Source organism: Arachis duranensis, chromosome 2 (genome assembly GCF_000817695.3).
Source record: "Arachis duranensis cultivar V14167 chromosome 2, aradu.V14167.gnm2.J7QH, whole genome shotgun sequence".
In the NCBI taxonomy this organism is placed as follows: domain Eukaryota; kingdom Viridiplantae; phylum Streptophyta; class Magnoliopsida; order Fabales; family Fabaceae; genus Arachis; species Arachis duranensis.
In genome coordinates, this window is record NC_029773.3 from 62,232,022 (window position 1) to 62,252,523 (window position 20,502).

The following is a 20,502-nucleotide window of genomic DNA, read 5'->3' on the forward strand; positions in this document are numbered from 1 at the left end:
AGGTCAAGTGGACTAATTAATTTGATACCTAAAGTCCTAGTCTTTCCTTTGGAAAGGCTAGAGTTATTGAAACTCAAATTAATTAGCAACTCCCAATTTCAACCACTGCTTTATTTGACAGCTCAAGCGTCACCAATTACTCAACCAAAGTCAAAAGGGTAACAGAAAAATCCAAATTATTTATATAAATAAAAGACACAAATCATAGATCTGAAAATACCTCAAATTATATTTAAATAAGAAAATCAATCCAAACATGAAACATTGAAAATAAATAAATACAAAGAACATTGAACCTGGGATCGAGAGTCACTCCTAAAACTAAGAGAAGTCCTAAATCCTAATTTCTAAAAACTCTACCTAAATCCTAAGAGAGAGGAGAGAACCTCTCTCTCTAAAAACTACATCTAAAACATGAAAAGGAATTCTGAAAGCATGATCATAAATGGATGCATTCCCCCACTTTATAGCCTCTAATCTGTATTCTCTAGGCCAAAAATTGGGTTAGAAACAGCCTAGAAGTCACTTCCAGCGCTTTCTGGTCCGTACAGGTCGCGGCCAAGTGACGCGGAGGCGTCACCCACGCAGCCGCGCGGGTTGAAGTTCGCAGATGCGATGCATCCGCGTGAATCACGCGTTCGCGTCGCCTAGCGTTAGGGCAACTATGGCATATTATATATCAAATCGAAGCCCCAGACGTTAGCTTTCGAACGCAACTGAAACCGCGTCGTTTGGACCTCTGTAGTTAAAGTTATAGCTATTTGAGTGCGAAGAGGTCAGGTTGGACAGCTTAGTAGTTTCTCCAACTTATTGTATTCCTTCCATTTTTGCATTCTTTCTTTTCATCCTCTGAGCCATTCCTGTCCTATAATATCTGAAAATACTTAACACACATATCAAGGCATCTAATGGTAATAAGAGATGATTAATAATAAGCAAATATAAGATCAAAGAAGCATGTTTTCAATCATAGCACAAAATCAGGAAGGAAAATATAAAACATGCGAATTGTATGAATAAGTGAGTAAAGAGTTGATAAAAACCACTCAATTGAGCATAAGATAAACCATAAAATAGTGGTTTATCACAGAGCCATCTGAGGAGGAGGCGGATGAGCACGAGGAGGAGACCCATCCACAGAGAGAGACTGCGTAGGTAGGCATAGAGCAGGCTGCACCACAGCAGGAGATCCCACATCAGATCCAGGCTGCGGATCTTGAGATCCCTATCCAGTCAGCACCCCCTCTGTAGTAGCCAGATCATCAGACCACCACCACAGAGACTCCAGCTACCCATCCTTCTGGAGATGACACTCCTTCACACCCAACTTGAGTGAGCATCGAGGACGATGCTATTATTTAAGTGTGGGGAGGTTGCCATCTCTGGCATATCTTTATTTTGGTGAACCACTACAAAATTTCTCTTATTTTGTTCATTTTCTGTATTTTTGCATATTTTTCTCTTTTTTCTTTTTATTGTACTTTTTGCATTTTGCACTTTAAGCTATATGTATACTATTTTGGATATTTTAGCTTGATTTGCACATTAGTTTACTAGTTTTATTTTAAGTGGATTAATTAGTATAGTTTACCCTTTTTAGTATATGATATTTGACTTGATTGAAAATAAAAAGGAAGTAAGCTAGAGACTTTAACAGAATAGAAACAATCCACACCTTGAATATATAGCATTACATGTTAGTTAGTAAAGAACATTTCATCAAGGAGGAACACTAAAACTTTAAAGCCATTCAATATATTTTACATTTAGTATAATGGGAACTCTTGATTTCTACTTGCATGACATACTTAAGTGATTCTAGCTCACTTACCCCAAAATTAGCTTACCTTTTTACGTCACCCTTGTTAGCCCCCTTGAGCCTTTAATTCCCTCTTATTTTATAAACCACAACACTAGCCTTAAGCAGAAAAACAAATTTAAAATCCTAAATTGAATCCTTGGTTAGCTTAAGATAGAAATTGTGTAATTATTTAAGTGTGGGAAACCTATTGGGAACATGGATGATAAAAACAAAGGGTAGGAAGTTGAAAAGAATGAAATAATTCAAAATAAAATTTTTGGGAAGCATGCTCATGTGAAATCAAAATAAAAATAAATTACCATGTACATTGATAAAAAAAATTATTATTAAGTGATTGAATAAGGGGATACAAAAAAAAATAATAATACCCTAAAAGCAAAATAAAAAGAATCAATGCACATGGGACAAAATTCAAAAATAAATTTGGTGCATGAGCATGTAATACAAAAGTGGAAAAATTTGGGTAGCTAGGTAAAGAACTTTGAAATTATAGAAGGTATGTATGTTAGGTGAGATCTTAGACTAATCAAGGATTCACTTTGTTAGCTCACTTAGCCTTATATATACATCCTCACCCTTGCCTTGGCCCCATTACAACCTTGAAAAGACCTCATGATGGTTGCATTAGTACATTAAATATTTGTTGATTGGTTAGATGAAGAACAAAGTTTAGAAAGCATGATTAGAGAAGAATAGAGTGATTGACCCTAGACACTTGAGAGATTAGAGTGATATACACTACCAGTGAGGGTTCAATGCTTGATTCTATGTTCCCTGCTTTCATTAGCTATCTTCTTACAAGTTTACTTGCTTTTTATTCTGTGATTTAAATTAGTGGAATTTAATTCATATTTGTCTTGAAGAACTTATTTACTTTTAACCAAGTAGGTAGAAACATTTTGCATGTAGTTACATTCATATAGATAGCTTATATTTCATACATTCTATCATTCATCTTCACTCCTTTATAGCTTCTGTTGAGCTTAGCATGAGGACATGCTAATGTTTAAATGTGGAGAGGTTGATAAAACACTATTTTATGGTTTATCTTGTACTTAATTGAGTGGATTTTATCAATCTTTCATACATTTATTCATATGATTTGCATGTTTTACAATTCCTTCCCAGAATTTGTTTTATGATTGAAAATATGCTTCTTTGGCTTTTATTTACTTTTATTTAATCCTATCTTATTACCATTAGATGCCTTGATATGTGTGTTAAGTGATTTCAGGGATTACAGGGCAAGAATGGCTTAGAGGATGGAAAAGAAGCATGAAAAAGTGGAAGGAATACAAGAAGTTGAAGAAACTGCAAAGCTGTCAGCCTGACCCTCTCGTACTAAAACAACCATAACTTGAGCTACAGAGATCTAAATGACATGGTTCCACTTGCGTTAGAAAGATAACGTCCGGGGCTTCGATTTGATATATAATTTGCCATAGTGGCCGTACAGATAGGTAACGTGAACGCGTCATCTACGTGGACGTGTCGCATCTGCGAAAATCAGTGTGGCAGAATTCGCAAATAGCGAATCCTGGGCTATTTCCGGCCTAGTTTCAAGCCCACAAAAAATGGATTAAAGGCTGCAAAGTGGAGGAATGAAGGAGAGGGGAGATCATGCTCTCATAATTCATGATTTTAGGATTAGATGTAGTTTTTAGAGAGAGAGGTTCTCTCCTCTCTCTTAGGATTAGGATTAGGATTTTTATTAGGATTATGAATATTTCTTCTACATCTCAGGTTCAATATTCTTTGCATTTATTTATTTTCAATGTTCCATGTTTGGATTGATTTTCTTATTTAAATATAAATTGAGGTATTTTCAGATCTATGATTTGTTTCTTTTATTTATAATATAAATAATTTGGATTTTTCCCTTTTGGCTTTGGTTGAGTAATTGGTGACGCTTGAGCTGTCAAATAAAGTAGTGGTTGAAATTGGGAGTTGCTGATTAATTTGAGTTCCAATAACTCTAGCCCTTTCCAAAGGAAGGACTAGGACTTTAGGTATCAAATTAATTAGTTCACTTGACCTTCCTTTGTTTAGTAAAGGTTAACTAAGTGGGATTAAAATCCAATTCTCATCACAATTGATAAGGATAGGACTTCCAGTTCTTGTACCTTGCCAAAGGTTTATTTTCCAGTTATTATTATTTTATTTTACTTGTCATTCAACTAACTTTTTACCTTAATCCAAAACCCCAAAACACACTTTTTCATAACCAATAATAAGAACATACTTCCCTGCAATTCCTTGAGAAGACGACCCAAGGTTTAAATACTCGGTTATCAATTTTAAAGGAGTTTGTTACTTGTGGCAACCAAAACGTTTGTATGAAAGGACTTTTGTTGGTTTAGAAGCTATACTTGCAACGGGAAATTATTCTGAATTCTAGACCACGCAAAAGTTCTCTCATCAATCGTGCAAAACGCACAAGGCCATCCGCACTCCCGCACAACTTTCTGTGCGAAACTCCAATAACGCCGATTCACAAACCCACACAGACGCGTCGCTGATGCTTACGCGTGGGTTGGACTTTTTGCAGGGGCGTGTACGCGTGTGGCACGCGTACGCGTGGTGTGGCTTGTGCGCCACGCACTACTCCAGTGCATCTCTCGTGCAACTCTCTGTTCAGTTTCACTATACAAACGACGCGTGCACGTCGTTGACGCTGGAACGTTGATCGCGTCTGTCTTTTTTTTTCTTTTATGCAGTATGCAAAATGCAAAATGTAATGAATGTCATGCAAAAATTTCTGGTTCAATCAAAATTCAAAAACAGACTAAAATGGAAGAGGAACGATCATACCATGGTGGGTTGTCTCCCACCTAGCACTTTTAGTTAAAGTCCTTAAGTTGGACATTTTGGTGAGCTTCTTGTTATGGCGGCTTGTGCTTGTACTCATCCAAGAATCTCCACCAGTGTTTGGAATTCCCATAGCCTCTGGGATCCCAAACTAGGCGCAGAAAGCCTTCAAACAAGCTAAAGCAAGTGACAAGGCCCCAAGAGTATTGATTTCTAGATTGAATTTTGGGGTCCCAAACCTTGCTTTTGCACCCGTCTTCTTGTTGATCATTAGTGTTCCAACTGGGTTGCGGGCAATCTGAATTCTCACTAAAGCGGCCAAATAACTTCTTAGACCCATTCAGTTGAGCTTTGCACCAAACTTTGCATGTCAACTTGGAGCATACAACTATGTTGAACCTTTCTTGACAACTCCAACCACTAACCATCTTCTTCTTGCTCTTAATGCCACAAAGAGCTCTAAGTTGACCATCCGTCTTTAGAAGCCCATATTCAAGTGAGAAAGTAAAGGTCAAAGATAAGAATTTTACCCACTTGAACGTTGTGTTGGACGGTAATGGCTTCGGGGGAGTTGTTTCTAATGATCTTGCAAGCTCCACTCCCTTGTGCTCTTCTTTGGCAACGTCCACCTCTTTGCAATCTTCTTCAATATCAACCTCTTCCTCTTGGTAGATCTCTTCCAATTCAATTTCTTCTTCATTGTTCACCAAGGGCATGGGAGGCTGTGCTTCTTCTTCTTTCATCTCCATGTCAAGTCCAATGGGAGAGGATTCAAATGTAGATAAGAATTCATCAATGATCGAATCCATCTCTTGATCATCCCATTCAAAGTCTTCAATCATGAGATGCCTTGGAGGTTGTACACCTTCCTCAACATCAGTTTCAAATGTTTTTGAAGGAGGCTCTATAACTTGACCTTCCCATGGAGGTTCAGCATCTCCTAAGTCTTGAACCACTTCTTCTTCTTCAATAATTCTGGCTTCCTCTACATGTTCCCGTACAAAGTCATGCTCCTTATTGTCTACTGGAGTTTCTAGTGTCTCCTTCATGCTACGTTCTTCATTAGATTCTGCATATGAAGCCATGGGGGTTCCTTGAATGTCCAAACGTCAGAAAGGTAATCGATTTATCGCTTGATCCAAGTGTTTAAGTATAAAATCGTATTCCTCCTTGATGGCTTCTTTTCTATGATAACTCCCTTCAACTACTCCTTCATCTGCAAAGGTCTCTACTACCTTCACCTTTGGTGCCTCCTCTAGCTCCTTATGAAGTATGGATTCGCAAAGATGATCCTCCCTCTCTTGTTCCATGTCAATAGTATCATTGGGAGAATGTTGCTCTTGGGTTGATGGATGTGGGTGCTCTTCCATGGATGGTGGTGATGGGATGGGTGGATCATTATGTGGTTGAGATGGAAGTGCATTGGAGCTTGAGGGTTGAATATTGGGGGTAGAGGGTTGGTCCATGCTGGATATAAGTGCTTGAAGAGTAGAGGTGAGACTAGTGATAGAGGCAAGTGTGCTCTCCATGGAGGTTTGGGATGGATAAGAGGGTTCATTTTTTTGGAAAACAGGTCCATAATATGGAGGTGGTTCTTTTTGATAAGGATATGGAGATGGTGAATATTGAGGTGGTGGTTCTAGGTATGGTTCATATGGTGGTTGGTGTGGTGGATAAGGATTAGGGTCATCTGGAGGTGAATGGCGGAAAGGGGCTTGTGAGTGTGGTGGTTCAAAGCTATGTTGAGGAGGTGGTTCATCGGCATATGATGGGGCTTGTTGGTAACTACAAGGGGGTCCACCATACCTATCATCCTGGTATGCATTGCAGAGTGGTCTTTGTCCATGATATCTTGGAAGATGTTGTTGCCTAAAGGGTTGATCAGATCTTCTTGGCTCCATCCATCTTTGATTGCTTTGACCTTGATGCATAGTCCTGTTATAGCTTGCATTCCTTGCAACAAAAGTAGAACCAAACTCAAAGCGAGAGGGGTGAGAATTCACAGTAGCTATCAAAAATAAGGGGAAACAAAAACAAATAAATAAGTAAAAGAAAAATATTTACAATAACCAATAATAAGGCACACGTTTGCAATTCCCCGACAACACGCGCCATTTTGAAGAACTGAAGATTGTTGGTTGAGAAGTTATAATAAATTCTCGTTGCAAGTATAGTTTCTAAACCAAGCAATCTACCTTTCTTACAAACGTTTGGTTGTCACAAATAACAAACCCAATATAATTTATAAACCGAAGTATTCAAATCTCGGGTTGTCTTCTCAAGGAATTGCAGGGAAGTATGCTTTATTATTGGTTATGGAAAACAGTGTTTGGGTTTGTAAAGGTTTTGAATGAGATAAATGGTTTGCAGAAATTAAGAAATTAATAATTGATAAAACTTTTGGCAAGGTATGAAAACTGGAAGTCCTATCCTAGTTATCCTTATCAATAGTGATGAGAATTATACTGTTGCTCCCATTAAGTCAACCTCTAACTATGAAGGTCAGTTAAGTGGACAAATTAATTTAATACCTAAAGTCCTAGTCAACTCCTTGAGAAAAGACTAGAGTTAAAGGAATCTAAATTAATCAGCAAGAATAATAATTATCAATCACAATGAGTTTGATAACTCAAGAGTCACCAATTAATCAACCAAAGCCAATAGTAAATAATCTAAATTAAAAATAAGGAAAAGCAATCATGAGTCTGAAATACCTCAAATTATATTAATTAAGAAAATCAATCCCAACATGGAAAAGTTCATAAGCCAAATAGGCAACATAAGTAATACAAGCATTAAAGCATCTGAAAGTAAAAGAGAAATATAAAGTAAAAGGAATATTGAACCTGATGAAGAGTCGAAATCCTAAATCCTTTAAGAGGAATCCTAATCCTAAATCCTAAGAGAGAGGAGAGAGCCTCTCTCTCTAAAAGCTACATCTAAAATTATGAAAAGTGAATTATGATCTGATCTGAAGTATGTCCTGAGTCTCTGCTTGTTTTCTGACTTTAATCTATGTTTCTGGGCCGAAATCTGGGTCAAAATGGGGCCCGAAACTGTCTCCAGCGTATTCTGTAATTTCTGCAGATCGCGTAGGTCACGCGTACGCATCAATTACGCGTACGCGTCATTCAGCAATTTCCCCTCCACGCGTACGCGTCAGGCATGCGCTCGCGTCGTTTGCGCGAACTCCAATCCACGCGTACACGTCGCTGTGATTTTGTCCGATTTGCGCGCACGCGTTAGCCATGCGTGCGCGTCGCTGTTCGCTGGTTGTCTCTTTTATTTCTTGTGCTCCTTCCCTGTTTGGAAGCTTCCTCTTTATTCTCTAAGCCATTCCTGCCCTATGAAGCCTAAAACACTTAACACACGGATCACGACATCGAATGGTATAAAGGGAAATTAAAATACACAATAAAAAGATCTCTAAGAAGCAAGTTTTTAATCATAGAACTAAACTAGGAAGGAATTGAAAAATCATGCAGATCATATGAATAAGTGGGTGAAAAGCTTGATAAAACCACTCAATTAAACACAATATAAACCATAAAATAGTGGTTTATCAAAGCCACAGAGTTCGTAAAGACATGTCCATCCTGTCAGAAACATGCCAACTTTCACATCGCCCTACCAGCGTGACTTCACCTTGGCCATTCGCAAAATGGGGACTTGACCTTCTCGGACCCTTCCCCTAGGGATCAGAACAAGTTAAATTCCTTATAGTGGGGATAGACTACTTCACAAAGTGGATCGAGGCAGAACCCCTAGCTAATGCCACTGTCCAAAGAAGTCGAAAATTCCTATATAGGAATATTGTCACAATGTTTGGGATTCCATACTCCATCACCACAGACAATGGTACCCAGTTCACAGATGCAGGCTTCAGAAAGCTAGCGGCCGACTTGAACATAAAACAACAATTCACTTCCGTAAAACATCCCCAAGCCAATGGACAAGCCGAAGCTGCCAACAAAGTCATACTGGCTGGGCTGAAACGGAGATTACATGATACAAAGGGAGCCTAGGCCGAGGAGCTCCCACAAGTCCTATGGGCATATCGAACAATGTCACATTCCACCACAAAGGAATCACCCTTTTGATTAGCGTACGGAACGGAGGTAATGATCCCAGTGGAGATTGAAGAAAGGTCCCCTAGAGTGATTCACTATAGTGAAGAAGCCAACTCCCAACTTCAAATGGAAGAACTCGACCTACTTCCGGAAGTCCGAGAAAGAGCTCGGATTAGGGAAGAAGCATTAAAACGGTGAATGGCTGCGAGATACAATCAAAAGGTAGTACAGTAAGCTTTTGTTGAGAATGACCTCATCCTAATCTGAAATGACATCGGAACAACCCGACCTGGAGAAGGAAAGCTAGCACCAAACTGGAAAAGACCCTACTGTGTCATAGAAGTACTTGGAAAGGGCTACTACAGACTGTCCAAACTCGATGGGCGAGAGCTTCCTAGGTCATGGCACGCCTACAACCTAAGAAGGTACTATAGTTAGGGATGATAAAGGATCTTAGGATAGGGTGCACTCTTTTTCCTGAAAAGGTTTTTTAATGAGGCGCCAAGCCAAGACCTACAAATCACCCAACTTAGAGGATTAACCTCCCGTATGTATATATTTACATTTGCTTTTGAATAAAATCTGTTCAGATCTTTTACAAATGCTCAAGCCGCATTAAATCTGAAACATTCATCGTCCGATTATAAAGCTACAGATCGGCAAAAAGTGAAAGTCAAATTCACTACGCGATCACGATAAAAACCAAAGATGAAAACCAAATTCATTGAAAGGTCGACCAAACGAGGGTGAAACCCAATCTCTACAAAATTGGCAAAGATGAAAACAGAATAATGCAAGAAGTTATAGAAAGTGATCCATAGAAAGGACCTGACGAGGTCCTAATAAAATGGATTTCTATAAAATAACTTAAAGACTGGCCGACGTAAAGAAGTCGGACTAGTTGCGATAAACTGAAGTTATAAGTAAATCCCTAGAAAGAGGTCTGGCCAGCCCTATAAAAGAGGATTACTATAACTTAGAAGGGCTCGACATGATGAAGTCGGCCCAAAGCATAAAAGTTATAAAAGTAATCCCTGAAATGAATAAGGTCCAAGAAAGAGGATTACAAAATAACTTGGAAGGGCCTGACATGATGAAGTTGGCCCAAAGAATAAAGTTATAAAAGTAATCCCTGAAAGAGACCTGAACAAGGTCCAAGAAAGAGGATTACAAAATAACTTGGAAGGGCCCGACATGATGAAGTCGGCCCAAAGAATAAAGTTATAAAAGTAATCCCTGAAAGAGACCTGAACAAGGTCCAAGAAAGAGGATTACAAAATAACTTGGAAGGGCCCGACATGATGAAGTCGGCCCAAAGCATAAAGTTATAAAAGTAATCCCTGAAAGAGACCTGAACAAGGTCCAAGAAAAAGGATTACAAAATAACTTGGAAGGACCCGACATGATGAAGTCGGCCCAAAACATAAAGTTATAAAAGTAATCTCTAAAAGAGACCTGAACAAGGTCCAAGAAAGAGGATTACAAAATAACTTGGAAGGGCTCAACATGATGAAGTTGGCCCAAAACATAAAGCTACAAAAGTAACCCTTGAAAGAGACCTAAAACGAGGTCCAAAAAAGAGGGTTACCAACAACAACTTGGGCAAAAACTGACCTGACGAAATCGGCAACCTGTAATTCCTAACAAAGACCTGAACAAAGTTCAAACAAAATGAATTGCTGAAAATAACATCAGGCAAAAGAATCAAGCCAATCAGGTTAGACACAGTTCTAATGCTCCCAAAGCCTACAAAGGTACCAAAACGAGTGCAGACAGACATGATATAAAAACACAAAGTTATAATAATAGCAAGCTTCAGAGGCCACCAAGGTCAGCCCAAAAAGCCTGAAAACTACTTTGTTTTTCAAAATAAAGTTGCTAAACAAGCAACTAAGAAAGTGTCAACAGTCAACAAACACCATTTACAAAAGCGAAAGTTCAAAAGCCCACAGGTAGGGCCATACGCAAACATATCAGGGATAACTAAAGAGGATCTAGAGGTTTCCCAGTAGTTGCATCAACATGGGGCGAAGGAGGACGAGTTTGGAGAGGCACAGCATCCACTGTCCCATCCTCCCGGTTCAAAATTTTCCAGTCAGGTTCTGGCTCAATTTTGGCTGAAGGAGTTGAAGAAGTCGGCACAACAGAAGCCTTGGCGGCAAGCGCAGGAAGAGGTTCAACATCATCATCGTCAGGGTCGTCAGGAACAATCTTATTGTCCCTCACAACATTATCAAGGCTGAAAAGAGTGAGGTCGAGCTCGGGTGCAACGACCCAAACCTGCTCCTTTAAGTTCTCATAAGCCGTAGTCACGCTGCTCACAAGGTGACCTTGGAGCTCGGTATAATCATCCCGGGAAGTCTCCAAATCACCCCTGAGACACACCACTTCTCGGTAGGCCAAAACGTAGCTCTCCTTGTGCTTCAACACCGTGTGTTCAGCCAACTTCACAGAAGCCGCCAAAGCCACAGAGCTATCCTTTTCACCCTCTAATTCTTTCTCCACCTTCTCCAACTTTACCTCCAGCTCCTCCTTCAAACCTTTTATCCTATCAAACTCTGACTTAGCCTTCATCATAAAAGACTTTGTAGCATGAACCGGGATACCCTGAGCAGTTCAAAAAAGAGCCGCACCCATATGAGCCATCTTCACACTGCTTCTAGTTATGAACTCCAGGTGATGAAGAATGGACACATCATCCATTGAAAGACCTCCATAGGGGGCAATTTGCTGGTCGACAAACTTGACAGCATCAAAATCAAGGGCATCAAGGTTAAAGGGCTCAGATGTTTTTTGCTTTTTTGGAGGAGGAGCGCCAGAAGCAGCAGCTGAAGTTTGTGGAGGGTCAGCCAGACGAACCCGGGGAGTAGGGATGACCCTCCTCGGCCCGGTTGAACTCGGCACGGGCGTTTTGACCTGAACTTGAGAAGACCCCTCTCCTGCTGCCTTGACCGATATGTTTTGAGCAGCAGGGATTGAGCAGGGATGTAGAAGTCTAGGATTATGAAGTCAGCAGGGATGTAGAAGTCTTCAACCTTCACCAAGACATCCTCTACAAGTCCATAAGCCTGTTTCATTGATTTGTTTGCCATCTCTAGTGAGATTCTTTCAGCTTGTACCTCAAAAATCCCTAGTTTCTCTATTACAGAGAGTGGCATGAGGTTTATACCTGACCCCAGGTCACACAGAGCCTTCTCAAAGGTCATGGTGCCTAGCTTCATGATTGCTCCTAGGTATCGAACAACTTGCTCTTCAATAATATCTTCATCTTCTTCAAAGGAAGAATACTCATCAGAGCTCATGAATGGTAATAGGAAGTTCAGTGGAATTTCTATGGTCTCTATATGAGCCTCAGATTCCTTTGGTTCCTCATTAGGGACTTCCTTATTGGCTAGTGGGCATCCATTGAGATCTTCCTCACTGGAAATCACTGTCTCTTCCTTCTCTATAGGTTCGACCATTTTGGTTATATTGATGGCCTTACACTCTCTCTTTGGATTCTCTTCTGTATTGCTTGGGAGAGTACTAGGAGGGATTTTAATAACTCTTTTACTCAACTAACCCACCTGTGCCTCCAAATTTCTGATGGAGGACCTTGTTTCAGTCATAAAATTGAGAGTGACCTTAGATAGATCAGAGACTACGTTTGCTAAGATAGAGGGGCTCTGCTCAGAATTCTCTGTCTGTTGCTGAGAAGATGATGAAAAAGGCTTGCCATTGCCAAACCTATTTCTCCCACCATTATTATTATTGAAGCCTTGTTGAGGCTTCTATTGATACTTGCATGAGAAATTTGGATGATTTCTCCGTGAAGGATTATAGGTGTTTCCATAGGATTCTCCTATGTAATTCACATCTTCCATTGTGGGATTCTTAGGGTCATAAGCTTCTCCTTCAGAGGAGGCTTCTTTAGTACTGCCGGATGCAGCTTACAATTTAGTCAGATTCTAAAAAATCATATTGACTTGCTGAGTCAATATTTTGTTCTGAGCCAATATGGTATTCAGAGTATCAATCTCAAAAACTCCTTTCTTCTGAGTCATCCCATTACTCACAGGATTTCTTTCAGAAGTGTACATGAGCTTATTATTTGCAACCACCTCAATGAGTTTCTGAGCTTCAGCAGGGGTTCTTTTCAGATGAAGAGAACCACCAGAAGAGTGGTCCAATGACATCTTGGACAATTCAGATAGACCATCATAGAATATATCCAAGATGCTCCATTCTGAAAGCATGTCAGAAGGACACCTTCTGATCAATTGCTTATATCTTTCCCAAGCTTCATAGAGGGATTCACCTTCTTTTTGTCTGAAGGTTTGGACATCCACTCTAAGCTTGGTCAGCTTTTGAGGTGGAAAGAACTTGGCCAAGAAAGCAGTGACAAACTTATCCCAAGAGTTCAGGCTTTCTCTAGGTTGTGAGTCCAACCATATCCTAGCTCTATCTCTTACAGCAAAAGGGAAAAGTATAAGTCTATAGACCTCGGGATCAACCCCATTGGTCTTAACAGTATCACAGATCTGCAAGAATTCAGCTAAAACTTGATGAGGATCTTCCGATGAAAGTCCATGAAACTTGCAAGTCTGCTGCATTAGAGAAACTAATTGAGGCTTAAGCTCAAAGTTGTTTGCTCCAATGGCAGGAATTGAGATGCTTCTTCCATAGAAGCTGGAAGTTGGTGCAGTATAGTCACCAAGCATCTTCCTTGCATCTCTGGCATTGTTGGTTGGTTCGGCTGCCATGTCCACTTCTTTTTCAAAATTTTCTGTAAGGTCCTCTCCGGAGTGTTGTGCTTTAGCTTCTCTTAGCTTCCTCTTCAGAGTCCTTTCAGGTTCAGGATCAGCTTCAACAAGAATGTTTTTATCTCTGTTTCTGCTCATTTGAAAAAGAAGAGAACAAAGGGAGTAGTGAAATCCTCTATGTCACAGTATAGAGATTCCTTGAGGTGTCAGAAGAAAAGAAGAATAGAGGAATGAGGTAGAGAGAGAATAAGAAGAATTTGAACACAGAGGGAGAGAGATGGTTCGAATTATAAGTAGAAGAGAAGTGTTAGCAAATAAATAGAAAGAGATGAGAGAGAGAGTATTGAAAAATTAAAAGTAAAACAATTAGTTAATTAAAAAGATTTTTGAAAAAGTTGGTTAGTGAAATTCGAAAATTGGAGGTGGAAAAGTGGTTAGGTGGTTTTGAAAAAGATAAGAAATAGTAATTAGTTGAAAAAGATTTGAAAATAATTTTGAAAAGATAAGAAGTTAGAAAAAGATTTTGAAATGAAAATTTTAAAAAGATATGATTGAAATTTATTTTGAAAAAAGAGTTAAAAAGATTTGATTTTTAAAATTAAAGTTGATGACTTGACTAACAAGAAACTAAAAGATATGATTCTAAAATTCAAAGATTGAACCTTTCTTAACAAGAAAGTAACAAGCTTGAAATTTTGAATCAAAACATTAATTGTTAGCAAGGATTTTCAAAAATATGAGATAAGATTAAGAAGATTTTGAAAAATTAGTTTGAAAATTTTCAAAAAAATTGAAAGATGAATATTTAAAATATGTTTGATGCAAAAAGTTTTGAATTAAAACATGAAAAATGGAAAAAATTCGAATTGGGAACAAAATTACCTCCCTTGTGTCATCCTGGCATTGAACGCCCAAAATGCTATCCATTATGGCGTTTAACGCCCACTTGGCTGCCTCTCTGGGTGTTTAACGCCCAGCCAGATACCCTGGCTAGCGTTAAATGCTAGGAATCCTTCTTTACTAGGTGTTTTTCTAAACACCCATAATGCTGCCCATTCTGGCGTTTAATGCCCAAAATGATACCTTTATTGGCGTTAAACGCCCAAAATGATAGCCATTCTGGCATTTAACGCCCAAAATGCCTTTTTACTGGCGTTTTAACGCCAGTGAGCTCTTTTTCTCTGTAATTCCTCTGCTTTATGTTCTGATCCTTCATTTCTCTGTATTATTTACTGAAAAGATATATATTTTTTATTTTTTATTTGAAATTTTGACTCGACTAACAAGAAACAACTAAATTTTAAAAAAAATTTGACCAAGTCAACTCTAAATTTCGAAAATTATGAGTAGAAAAAGGAAAAGATATTTTTTATTTTTGAATTTTTAATGAGGAGAGAGAAAAATAATAAAATGAATCAAAACATAAAAATTTAAGATAAAAACCGATAATGCATGTCAAGATGAACATCAAGAATACTATGAAGAGCATGATGAACATCAAGAACATATTTTTGAAAATTTTTAAGAAAAGAAAGACATGCAAGTCACCAAACTTAGAAATTTTGAATGTTTAGACACTATGGATTCGAAAATAAATATGAATAACAACATAAAACATAAAACAAGAAAATCATAAGATTAAACAAAGAAAATTATCAAGAACAACTTGAAGACAAAGAAAGAACACATGATGAATTTTCAAAAATCTAAGAAAGAAAGACATGCAAGATACCAAACTTAAAATTTGACACTAGACTCAAACAAAAAACATAATTTTTTTTGGTTTTTATGATTTTATTAAATTTTTTTGTATTTTTCAAAAATAAAAATAAAAAGCTTAAACATAAAATAAAATTACCCAATCTAAGGAACAAGATGAACCGTCAGTTGTCCAAACTCGAACAATCTTCGGCAACGGCGCCAAAAACTTGGTGCACAAAATTGTGATCACACTTTTCACAACTCCGCACAACTAACCAACAAGTGCACTGGGTTGTCCAAGTAATACCTTACGTGAGTAAGGGACGATCCCACGGAGATCGCCGGCTTGAAGCAAGCTATGGTCATCCTGTAAATCTTAGTCAGGCAGATTTAATTGGTTATGAGTTTTGATAATTGAAAAATAAATAAAGCGTAAGATAAAATAAAGATACTTATGTAATTCATTGGTGGGAATTTAAGATAAGCGTTTGGAGATGCATTGTTGCCTCTGAACCTCTGCTTTCCTATTGTCTTCATCCAATCATGCGTACTCCCTTCCATGGCAAGCTGTATGTTGGTGGATCACCGTTGTCAATGGCTACCATCCGTCCTCTCAGTGAAAATGGTCCAGATACGGTTTCCGCACGGCTAATCATCTGTCAATTCTCACTTGTGTCGGAATAGGATCTCTCTATCCTTTTGCACACTGTCACTGTGCCCAACATTCGTGAGTTTGAAGCTCGTCACAATCATCCCGTCCCCGATCCTACTCAAAATACCACAGACAAGGTTTAGACTTTCCGGATCTTAGGAATGCTGCCAATTGGTTCTAGCTTATACCACGAAGGTTCTAATCTCATGAATTTGAATGCTCTGTTGTCAGGAGAGGCGAGTCAAATCTGTGGATCAGAGACCCAAGAGATTATACTATGACTGTCATCCAATGACTACGTTGAACATCATGTAGACCGCTTGTGGTTGTCAGGCACGCAGATCTTGGCTAAGCGAATAACGAAGATATTGGGTGATTGTCATGGGTTACCCCTTCATTCTGACTTAACTGAATTAAGTACGAGAGTATATCTTGGAGAAGAAGTAGGCGTGAATTGAAAGAAAAACAATAGTACTTACATTAATTCATGAAGAAACAGCAGAGTTCCGCACCTTAATCTGTGAGGTGTAGAAACTCCACCGTTGGAAAATACATAAGAGAGAAAGGTCTAGGCATGGCCGAATGGCCAGCCTCCCTCCAAGTGATCAAAAGATCAAAAGATGATCCAAAGATGAAATACAATAGTAAAAAGTGCTATTTATACTAAACTAGTTACTAGGGTTTACATAAAATAAGTAACTAAGTGCAGATAGTGCAGAATCCACTTCCAGGGCCCACTTGGTGTGTGTTTGGACTGAGATTTGAAGCTTTCACATGCATAGGCCATTCTTGGAGTTAAACGTCAGCTTGGATGCCAGTTTGGGCATTTAACTCCAGTTCTGGTGCCAATTTCGATGTTTTACGCCAGAAAAGGGTCTCTGGTAGGCGTTTTAACGCCAATTTGAGCCATCAAATCTCGGGTAAAGTATAAACTATGATATATTGATGGAAAGCCCAAGATGTATACTTTTCAACGTAGTTGAGAGCGTGCCAATTGGACTTATGTAGCTCGAGAAAATTCACTTCGAGTGCAGGAGGGTCAGAATCCAACAGCATCTGCAGTCCTTTCTCAGCCTCTGAATCAGACTGTTGCTCAGGTCCCTCAATTTCAGCCAGAAAATATCTGAAATTACAGAAAACACACAAACTCATAGTAAAGTCCAGAAATGTGATTTTTTCATAAAAACTAATAAAAATATACTAAAAACTATGTACAAACAATCCCAAAAAGCGTATAAATTATCCGCTCATCAGTGTCAACTGCATGTTTTTAATTTTTCTTAGATTTTCAAAAATTCATGCATTGTGTTCTTCTGTGATCTTCAAGTTGTTCTTGATGATTTTCCTTGTTTGATCTTTAATTTTTCTTGTTTTGTGTCTTGTTTTTCTGGTGTATTTTCGAATTGTTAGTGTCCCTAGTACAAAAATTATTAAGTTTGGTGTCTTGCATATCTTTCTTTTCTTAAAAATTTTCAAAAATATGTTCTTGATATTCATCATGATCTTTAAAGTGTTCTTGGTGTTCATCTTGACATTCAAAGTGTTCTTGCATGCATTATTTGTTTTGATCTTAAAATTTTATGTTTTGTTTCATTTTGGTTGTTTTTCTCTCATTAAAAATTCAAAAGTAAAAAATACCTTTTCCTTTTTCTTCTCATAATTTTCGACATTTTCTTGTTAGTCAAGTCAAAATTTCAAACTAATATATATATATATATATGTCTTTTCAGTAAATAATACAGAGAAATGAAGGATCAGAACCTAAAGCAGAGGAATCACACAGAAAAAGAGCTCACTGGCGTTAAAACGCCAGTAAAGAAGCATTTTGGGCGTTAAACGCCAGAATGGGAAGCATTCTGGGCGTTTAGAAAAATGCCCAATAAAGAAGGATTCTTGGCATTTAACGCCAGCCAGGGTATCTGGCTGGGCGTTAAACGCCCAAAGAGGTAGTCAAGTGGGCGTTTAACGCCAGGATGACACAAGGGAGGTAATTTTGGTTTCCAATTTGATTTTTTTTCAATTTTTCATGTTTTAATTCATAACTTTTTGCATCAAACATATTTTAAATGTTCATCTTTCAATTTTTTTTAATGTTTTCGAAAATTTTAAAACTATTTTTTCAAAAAATATTTTCTTAATTTTATTTCATATTTTCGAAAATCCTTGCTAACAATTAATGTTTTGATTCAAAAATTTCAAGTTTGTTACTTTCTTGTTTAGAAAGGTTCAATCTTTAAATTCTGGAATCATATCTTTTAGTTTCTTGTTAGTCAAGTCATCAACTTTAATTTTAAAAATCAAATCTTTTTAATTTCTCTTTCAACTCTTTTTCAAAATAAACTTCAATCATATCTTTTTAAAATTTTAATTTCAAAATCTTTTTCTAACTTCTTATCTTTTCAAAATTTATTTTCAAATCTTCTTCAACTAACTACTTGAATTGTTTGTTTTAATTTTAAAAAGTTTACTATTTCTTATCTTTTTCAAAACCACATAACTATTTCTTTCGCTTCTAATTTTCGAAAATCACCCACCACTTTTTAAAAATTCTTTTTAATGAACTAATTGTTTTAAATTCTAATTTTATTTTATTTCTTTTAATATTTTCAAAACCAACTTAATTACTTAAATAAAAATAAAAATATTTTTCTTTTCCCTCTTTTAAAATTTGAATACTCTCTCTCATCTCTTTCTATTTATTTGCTAACGCTTCTCTTCTACTCATAATTCGAACCCCTCTCTCTTTTCTCTGTTCGAATTACTCATCTCCTCTCTCTTCTCATTCTTCTATTCTTCTATTCTTATACTCACATAAAGGAATCTCTATACTATGACATAGAGGATTCCACTACTCCCTTTGTTCTCTTCTTTTTCATATGAGTAGGAACAAGGATAAGGACATTCTTGTTGAAGCTGCTCCTGAACCTGAAAGGACTCTAAAAAGGAAGCTAAGAGAAGTTAAAGCACAACACTCCGGAGAGAACCTTACAAAAAATCTCGAAAAAGAAGCAGACATGGCAGCCAAACCCAACAACAATGCTAGAGATGCAAGGAAGATGCTTGGCGACTATACTGCACCAACTTCCAACTTCTATGGAAGAAGCATCTCAATTCCTACCATTGGAGCAAACAACTTTGAGCTTAAGCCTCAATTAGTTTCTCTAGTGCAGCAGAATTGCAAGTTTCATGGACTTCCATCGGAAGATCCTCATCGGTTCTTAGCTGAATTGTTACAGATCTGTGATACTGTTAAGACCAATGGGGTTGATTCCGAGGTCTACAGACTTATGCTTTTCCCCTTTGCTGTAAGAGACAGAGCTAGGATATGGTTGGACTCACAACCTAGAAAAAGCCTGAACTCTTGGGATAAGTTAGTCACTACTTTCTTGGCCAAGTTCTTTCCACCTCAAAAGCTGAGCAAGTTTAGAGTGGACGTCTAAACCTTCAGACAGAAAGAAGGTGAATCCCTCTATGAAGCTTGGGAAAGATATAAGAAATTGATCAGAAGGTGCCTTTCTGACATGCTTTCAGAATGGAGCATCTTGGATATATTCTACGATGGTCTATCTGAATTGTCCAAGATGTCATTAGACCACTCTTCTGGTGGATCTCTTCATCTGAAGAGAACCCCTGCAGAAGCTCAGGAACTCATTGAGGTAGTTGCAAATAATCAGTTCATATACACTTCTGAAAGAAATCTTGTGAGTAATGGGATGTCTCAGAAGAAAGGAGTTTTTGAGATTGATACTCTGAATGCCATATTGGCTCAGAACAAAATATTGACTCAGCAAGTCAATATGATTTCTCAGAATCTGGCTGGATTGCAAGCTGCATCCGGCAGTATGATGAGCGGACAATTTATACGCTTTTTGGCATTGTTTTCATATAGTTTTTAGTAAGTTTAAGCTACTTTTAGGGATGTTTTCATTAGTTTTTATGTTAAATTCACATTTCTGGACTTTACTATGAGTTTGTGTGTTTTTCTGTGATTTCAGGTAAATTCTGACTGAAATTGAGGGATTTGAGCAAAACTCTGAAGAAGGCTGACAAAAGGACTGCTGATGCTGTTGGAATCTGACCTCCCTGCACTCGAAATGGATTTTATGGAGCTACAGAACTCCAATTGGCGCGCTCTCAACGGCGTTGGAAAGTAGACATCCAGGGCTTTCCAGCAATATATAATAGTCTATACTTTATTCAAAGAATGACGACGTAACTTGGCGTTAAACGCCAAGTTCATGCTGCTGTCTGGAGTTAAACGCCAGAAAAACGTCATGATCCGGAGTTAAACGCCCAAAACACGTCATAACTCAAAGTTTAACGCCAAGAAATGCCTCTACACGTGAATTCATCAAGCTCAGCCCAAGCACACACCAAGTGGGCCCCGGAAGTGGATTTATGCATCAATTACTTACTCATGTAAACCCTAAGAGCTAGTCTAAGTATATATAGAACATTTATCTATTGTATTAGACATCCTGGATTGTATTTTGAATCCTGTGATCACGTTAGGAGAGGGCTGGCCATTCGGCCATGCCTGAACTCTTTTCTTATGTGTTTTCAACGGTGGAGTTTCTGCACACCATAGATTAAGGGTGTGGAGCTCTGCTGTACCTCAAGTATTAATGAAATTCTATCTTCTTTTATTCAAATCTCTCTTATTCTTATTCCAAGATATTCATTCGTACCCAAGAACATGATGAATGT

At 38.0% G+C, this 20,502-nt stretch overlaps 1 non-coding gene across 1 annotated transcript; it reads right to left on the minus strand.

Moving 5' to 3' along the window:
- Nucleotides 1-19,214: 19,214 nt before the first annotated feature.
- LOC127745247 (small nucleolar RNA R71) lies at nucleotides 19,215-19,318 on the minus strand. The gene has a single exon (XR_008006444.1). It is a non-coding gene; the product is annotated as a small nucleolar RNA R71 (small nucleolar RNA).
- Between the last annotated feature and the right edge of the window lie 1,184 nt (nucleotides 19,319-20,502).